Here is an 8576-nt window from a genome sequence, read left to right as displayed (position 1 = left end):
GATACTCCCTCCTGGCTCAGCTGGAGGGAACCCCACATTTCACTTACTGCCCACAGAAGTCAATCCAGTCTGGGACAGACTGGGCAGTGCTGGGGGTGGGAGGACAGGGGGCAGGAGTCTCTGCAGACCTGGGCCTCCAGCTGGGATCTGGCTGTGGGCAGAGAGGAGGACGGCAGTCCTGGAGGGTGGCGGAGGCAAGGACGCGTATGGGGGCAGAGATGAGGTTTCTGTGTGATGGTGATGTTCTCAGCATGGACTGCCGCCCTCCCGTGCCCTCTGCTGGCTTCCTGGCTGCTGAGGACTCCAGACTCCCCTTTTCCCCCAAACGGAGAACAGCCTGCACCTGAATAAGCTCAAAGCCCGGGGGAAAGGTCAGGAGGTGAGGGGCCCATGGGCACCGGGCCAGGCTGAAACAGAGGCCCATGTGTGCCTCCCCGCAGGCCTCACACGCAGACGCTTCAGGGACAGGCGAGTGATATCAGAAGGAAGCAAGTGCAGTAAAGACACCCAGACAAGCTGAGCTTACATGACAGATGACCTGCTTAAGGGTTGGGGTGGAACAGAGAATAATCTTTACATTTTCAATATGAATGAGAATAAATAAATGAATATATATATATATATATAACAATTTTATTGAGATCACACACCATAAATTCACCCATTTAAAGTGTCTAATTCAAGGGTTTCCAATACATTCACACAGTTGGACAACCACTGCCATAGCATTCTGGACTTTCACATGAATGGAATCACATCACATGTGAGCTTTTATACCCAGCTTCTTTCACTTAGCATGTTTTCAAGGTTTAATCAAGTTGTAGTATCTCTCAGTACTTCATTCCTTTTTCTGGACAAATGATATTCCATAGTCTGCATGGGTTCCAGTTCGTTTCTCCATCTGTCCATTGATGGACATTTGGGTTGTTTCCACTTTTGGGTTATTATGAATAATACGGCTATAAATATCTGTGTACAAATTTTTATTTGGATGTACATTTCCATTTCCTTTATGTATTGACCTCGGATGGAATTTTTGGGTTAATAATAACATTTTTTAAAACCACCGATAGGTCATTATGGAGCCCGTGAACCACCAGATGTCATCTTCCAGGTACAGCTCAAGTTCTTTAAATGTGGGATGGGGGCTCCCTCACAGCCTGAGCCCCACCAGCCCTAGGAGGGGGGTCATATACCGTAATACTGCCTACCACGCATGACGGGTGGTGGTTTTAAGTGAATCATTAAATATGTCAAGTTCTTAGAACTGCACCTGGCATCTAGGGAGCATCGTGATGGGGCCTCCAAGAGAAGCTGAGCCCTGTGGCTAGCCAGATGGTGGGGGCAGAGGGCTAGGTCTTGTTTTGGACCCTTTCTCTTCCCAGGCTGAGGGTGGAGGCCGGGCTCCACCCTCTTTAACAGGACAGTGGGAAACACCTAGAATCCGGGCCCCTGGTGGGAAGAGAGTGTCAGATCACGAGAGGGCTCCACAAAGTGGGTTGGGAAGTGATTCTCCAGCTCAATCCAAACACTGCTCCCTGCATTCAGTCTTTCAACAAACATTTTCTATAATACCTGCCTGGTAATGAGTGAGTGGTGAGGACGCAAACAAACAAACTTTAACTCAGCCTTGGGGGATGGGAGTTCAGGAGGGCTTCCCAGAGGAGACATCTGACTTGGGGCCTGAATGATGTAGGAGAACAAGCCAGATGAAGCAGCGGAGAGGATATTCCAGGCAGAGGGACCAAAATCTGCAAAGGCCTGGAGGTATGAAGGGCAAACAGCTATTATATGACTTCCATGGGTGTGCCAGGCCTGTATCTGGCAATGCTGGTAACGTTTTTGGTACCTAAAGAAATCCCTGGTCCCTGACTTCATGGAACTCCAGTAAGGAAACCAAACACATTGCCAACCAGTGCTGGAAAGAGGTAAGTCCAGGCAAAGTCAGGGCTGGGGTGCGGGAAGCAGAAGCAGAGGGGTCAGAGCTGGGGTGAGGAAGTGCATCATAGACTGTATTTTTTTATTTTTGGGTGCATGGTCCAGGAATCGAACCCGGGTCTCCCTCATGCAAGGCGGGCATTCTAACCACGAAACTACCCGTGCATTCCAGAGAGTGTATCTTGACCCAGAATGAGAGAAGATCAAGAAAGCCTTCTTGAAGGAGAAGATACAGCTGCAAACAGTCTCTGTTTGAGGGTCTAGATTCCTTTGAGAATCTATTGAAAGTTCTGGACATTCATAGGAGAAAACCCTCGCTCTCTCAGTCACTCACACACACGCACACACACACACACACACACACACACGTGGCCGGCAATTTCAAACTACGTTCAATCCCTCCAACCCTTCTCCCTGGAAGCCCGGGTTGACACCCCCCCACCTCCAACCACCTTTGTTGTACAAATGTTCCAAAATTGGGGGTAGGAATTGCCAACAACGCTGGGAAACTTCGAGGGCGAATTGCAGCATTTCTGGGAGTGGGAGCCGCCTTCTGACCACCCCAGCCCCACCCCCGGCCCACCCTGCCTGATCTGGAAGATGTGCCAACGACCTAGTTCTCAACCTGCCTGTCTCACGCACGAATCCCCAGCCAGGCGCGAGGGCCCTTGGCACAAGCAGGAGCCGACGCGTTCTCCTCTGGAATGTCCAGAAGGAAACCGTCCAGGCGGTCGCCGCGCCCGCGCAATCAGCGCCGCAGCTCCCCCTGGCGGCCACCGCGCGCCAGCGCCTCACAAGCCAGCCCCGCCCTCTAGTGGCCGGTACTCGCACAGTCACCAGCGACCGCCGAGCACCTTCCGCGCGTCAGCCTTTGGTGGCCGGCGGCGTCATCGTCACAGCAGGTACCGAAATGACGCTTCCTTTGTTGCAGGCACTGTGCTGAGTGCTTTACACATACCCCATTTAATCCTCACATCATCCCCATTTTCCTAATTTCACGCACAGGGAACTCACGTGAAGCCACACAGCTACTAAGTGGCAGAGCCTAGACAGAACCTAAGCAGTCTGGCTCCGAAGTCCATTTTCAGAACCATCAAAAACAATCATTAAGCGAACTAACGGGATGGCCTGGGATTTGCTTCAAGATCAGCTGAGGCTCCTGATGGAAAGAAACCTGGGCCCCTGGAAGGCCATACTGTCAACTCAGATCATGAAGTATTCTGTAAGAGAGCAATTAACTTGTTTTTTATTATCGTATTTTGAGATTTCTTTGTTCCAGGAGCTCAGCTCATCCCCTAAATGAGTCCATTGGTGAAAGGATAGGTTAAATCAGAGCTTGCTGGGCTCCACCCCCAGGTTTCTGATTCAGTAGGTCTGGGGTGGGGATGGGGAATTTGCGTTTTGAATAAGCTCTTATGGGATAAGATGCTGCTGAATTTGGGGACTATACTCTGGGAACTGCTGCCCTCAATAAGGCAGGTGCTTGGGCGGTGTTTTGCCTGCACAGCATTCATTCTTTCCTTTTGGGAGAACCTTCTTCTTACCACAGTCCGCGTGGTTCAGGTTAGGCTGGTCTCACGCGAAGATTCCTTGTGTGGGCACATGACCCAGGCCTGGCCAATGAGTGACTCCCTTTTCCTGGGCCTTTGCAATTGGTTCAGGGATAGGCATGCCCCCGAAGCTGGACCAATGAGAGTCAGCCCTGGGACTGTTGCTGGACTACTGGGGAAGCAGCCACGTAGGCTTGCTGTGACGGAAGGGCGTAAGCTTGGGGCACCTGGAAGCTACGTGAGGGGAGAGCCGTCTGGAGAATGAAGGCAACACCAGGGGAAGCAGGGCTGGGAGATGACCCACATCCCCCATACAGGGCTGTACCTGATGCGCATCTTCTGGGCCTCCGGACCCAACCGTTCCCCAGAGCTTTTCAGCAATGTGGCATTTTTTCTCTCATATTCCACCCCAAATCTATCAGCCAATTCTGTCAGCTCTACCCATAAGAGATGTCTCAACTCCACTCACAGGTGTATACCCCGAAGGATTGAAATTAGGGACTCAAGCAGATACTGGCCCGCTGATGTTTGAAGAGGCATTATTCACAATTACCAAAACGTGGAAACAGCCCAAGGGCCCATCAACAGATGAATGAAAAAGCAAAATGTGATTTACAGACTCGTACAACAGAAAATCACTCAGCGATAAAAAGGAATGAAGTTCTGGTACGTGCTACAATATGGACGACCTTGAAGAGGTTATGCTGGTGAGATAAACCAGAGGCAAAAGGACAGATATTGTATGACTCAACTTACATGAACTACCTAGAATAAGCAAATTCACCGAGTTAAAGAGAGGGGAGAGATGGGGGACTGAATGATTGCTTAATGGGTACAGAGTTTCTTTTGTGAGTGGAGAAAAAGTTTTGGTAATGGATGCTGATGATGGCAGCCCAACATTGTAATTAATGCCACTGAATTTTACACTTAAAATGCTAAAAATGGCAAATTTTATGTTATATATGTTACCACAATGAAAGAGAAAAAGGGGTGTCACATATTTACTGTGGTATAAGTTAGAACATTAGTGGGTCAATTAACAGGATTGGAATACAAACAGTAGATTAGGTCAAATTCAGTAATGATGTCAACATGAATTACTCTACTTGGGTTACATTAAAGTTGAACCCCATTCTTCGGAAATATATACTGAAGTATTTAGGGGTAAAGAGCCATGGTGTATGTAATTTAACCTCAAATGTTCAGGAAAAATATATCACTGTAGACATACACATATATATAATAGGGGGGAAAAGAACAAATGATAAAGCAAATGGGGAAAAAGTTTAACAGGTGGTAAATCTGGGTAGAGAGTATGTGAGTCTTTTACTATTCTTAATCTGGCAACTCTTTTGTAAGTTTGAAATTACTTCCAAAATTAAAAAAAAAATCAATGAGAGGTCTAAAAATGTATGGTCCAGGTATTCTTTGGTACGCTGATTAAGCTATTGATTAAACTTTACACTTTATTTTAACAAAGTGTGCATGGTAAAATTTCAAGGATTGCTACTGAAAGACTAGAAATAGGATGTGCCTATTGCAGACTAATAGAGGGAAAAAAGTCAAAACAAACAAAAAAGCATAAGACCAAACCAAGCAGGAAATGCAGCCAATTCAAAGAAGCCTAAATGAGAGGGGAAAAAGAAGCATCTAAAATATGTGAGCAATAGAATCATAAAGTATGATGGTAGAAGTAAATAAAAATATCTTACGGATCACATACAGATGAAAAACTGAATCAAATCCAAACACTTCTCACCTCTCCACTGTTTCGACCCTGGTCTCACCCTCCTCTCTCTCTCTATTTTAATAGGACAAGAATTTTATTTTTATAAATTTTCATTAATATATGCTCATCCTCAAGAGTCTCACCTGCTAGCCTTTTAAGCAAATATCTAAGGCAATTTGGCAATTCATTTAAAAGTTAACAAACCATACGCTCCTGCAACCTTAACACCTTACAAAAGAAAAGAAAAATTGCTTCAAAACTGCTGTCTTAGATTGTTCTTTCTATCTTAATGCCTCCTATAATCAGCCAGTATGTCCTGGATTGCCATATAAATCTTGATTGTGACATGCAAAATGGATTCTGCTTTGAAAACTGGCTAATTGGCATGCAGATTTCTGTAAAGTTCCATAATCCCAAAAGCAAAACATTCCCCTCCCCTCTTACCCAGACTTTGCAGTAGCTGACCCTTCACTGTCTCCCTACTCCCGCCCATATCCACTCTGTGGAGGCTCCCTGGAAACACCTGAGTCAGATCAAGCCCCATCTTGGCTCAGAACCTTCCTGTTGCTCCATCTCACACAGCGTAAAAGCCCTCGTTTGGCTCACAAGGCTGCACACCTGCCTCTGGGCCCCTCAGACCTCACCTCCTCCTGCTCACTCCTTTGCTCCTTCCCCTCCAGCCACGTGGGTCTCCTTGTAGCTTCTGATACACGTTCCAACCTCAGGGCCTTTGCACGGACTCTTCCTGACTGGGACCCTCTGTCCCGTTGGGCTCACTCCGGCACCTCCAAACGAACCAGCTACAAATAATGCAATGAGGGTGAGTCTCACGCTATGTTGAGTGAAACAAATGCCAGACACTAAAGGGAACCTATTTTCAAATTCCATTTAGGTGAAATGAAACCAGGCATAATCAATCCATGCTGTCGGAAGTCAGAATGATGGTTTGTGTGTGTATGTGTGCGTGCGCGCGCATGCGGGTGTGTAACCAAAATAGGCACGAGGAGAATGGGGGGAGGGGCGGGGTGAACTGGAAATGTTTTTTCTCTTTTTTTGTTATGAAATATAACATATATATCAAAATAAAAAGCAATAAATTTCAAAGTACATTTTAACAAGTAGTTATGGAACAGATTTCAGGGTTTGGTTTGGGTTACAGTTCCACACAATTTCAGGTTTTTCCTTCTAGATGTTCCAAGACACTGGAAACTAAAAAGAAACATCAATGTAATGATTTAGTAGTCATACTCATTGATTAAATGCTAACTTTGCTTTTATAACTCCTCTTTCTCCCTTGATCCTTCTTGATATTTGGGCTGTGCTCATTCTAACTATTTTCATGTTGAAAAGTATAGGATGGGGGATGGAACTGGGTGACGTTCTTGGGTTTCAGGACTTACCTGGCCTAGGAACCATCTAAGTGCAACTTTTGTAAGATCTCAGCTAGAGGCCTGGGTGTTCTTTAGTGTTAACAGAAATGATGTTAGTTGGGAGTTTGGCAAACCATGGCAGTTAGAGTATCTAGCTGAAGGTTGCATAAAAGTAACTTCCAGAATAGCTTCTCAACTCTATCTAAACTCTTTTGAGCCACTGATATCTTATTTTGTTGTTTTTTTCCCCCCTTTTGGTCAGGAAGGCATTGTCAATCCAGGGTGCTAGAACCAGGCTCATCCTTGGGTATCACGTCCCACGTAGAGGGAGAGGGTAATGATTTTCCTTGCAGAGTTGGGCTTAGAGAGAGTGTTCTAGTTTGCTAGCTGCCAGTGTGCAACACCCCAGCAACATATTAGCTTTCAATAAATGGAGATTTACTTAGTTAACATATAGTTCTTCAGAGGAAAGACTAAAAACTTTCAACTGAGGTTCTTTATTACGTTGGAAGGCACAGGGTGATCTCTGCTGGCCTTCTCACTGGGCCTCTGGGTTCCAACAACTTTCCCAGGGTGGTTCCTTTCTGCATCTCCAAAGGCCTGGGCTAAACTGTGAGTGCTGAGATGAGGTATGCTGAGCTACTTGGGCTGTGCTATGTTGACCTCTCATTTAAGCACCAGCCAATTAAATCAAGCATCATTCATTGCAGCAGGCATGCCTCCTAGCCAACTGCAGATGTGTCATGTGTCAATTTGGCCAAGTGGTGGTACCTGTTTTTCTGGTTGGGCAAGTAGTGGCCTGTCTGTTGCAATGAGGACATTTCATAGAATTAGATCATGATTACATCAGCTGCATCCACAGCTGATTCCTTTTGTAATCAGTCAAGGGGAGTGTCTTCTGCAAAGAGTGATGCTCAATCTAATCACTGGAAGCCTTTTAAGGAGGATTCAGAAGAGACAGGTTCTCTTCCTGCTTTGGCCGGCAAACCTCTCCTGTGGAGTTCATCCAGACTCTCCATCAGAATCATTGACTTCACAGCCTGCCCTGTGGATTTTGGACTCTGCATTCCCATGGTCACGTGAGGCACTTTTATAAATTTTATTTACGAGTGTTCCCTGTTACTTCTGCTTCTCTAGAGAACCCTAACTAATACATCTTGGTACCAGGAGTGGTTCTTTTTTTTTTTTACATGGGCAGGCACCGGGAATCAAACCCGGGTCCTCGGGCATGGCAGGCAAGCACTCTTACCTGCTGAGCCACCGTGGCCCGCCCAGGAGTGGTTCTTAAGAAACAGAATCTTAAAAATGGGTTTTTATGAATGGTTTTCTACTCTGACTGGACTCAAAGGCACTAAGGACTCTGATTCCCATAATCAGAATGACACTTCCAATCCATGGAGTGAGTTGTCAAAAGAGAGAGTCAAAATATCACCATTCAATTCTCCTAATGCTTTGCTTGTGCGAAGCCAGGTTCTGGGGGATGATGTTTTTGACACCTTTACAGAGTTTTGTGGAAATAAGAGGCATAGAGATATTGGCTGGTTGTTGTTAGATACACTGGATACAGTAAGGAGTGAAAGGGATGGGCTTAGGGCTTCAAATGAGAAGCTTAAGCACCATCTGACAGATGTAGAAGTTTCTATGAGTATCCTGAAGGAAAATCTTATTTCCTGTAGCTGTAGACTTGAGATCTCTGAAAATCAGTCTCAGAATCTTATTGTTACAGTAAAAATTTTACAACATGAACTGAAATCTCAATGTTAACATGGTGTCTGCCATTAAAATGAGGGCATTGATTGGAAAGGAGTGGGACCCTGAAAAATGGGATGGTGACATATGGATTGATAATGATGTTGGGGGTGAGGTTGAAACCCTAGGCCATGCTGAGTCTTGTCTAGATAACCCTGTAATAGTTTGCCCTGAGGACATAACCACCCCACCTACAGCTTGCCCTGAGGTGTTGGCCACCCAACCTCCTCCTGAAGGGTT

This window comes from Tamandua tetradactyla, chromosome 16, assembly GCF_023851605.1.
Source record: "Tamandua tetradactyla isolate mTamTet1 chromosome 16, mTamTet1.pri, whole genome shotgun sequence".
NCBI classification, from domain to species: Eukaryota; Metazoa; Chordata; class Mammalia; order Pilosa; family Myrmecophagidae; genus Tamandua; species Tamandua tetradactyla.
This window is presented reverse-complemented; position numbering follows the sequence as displayed.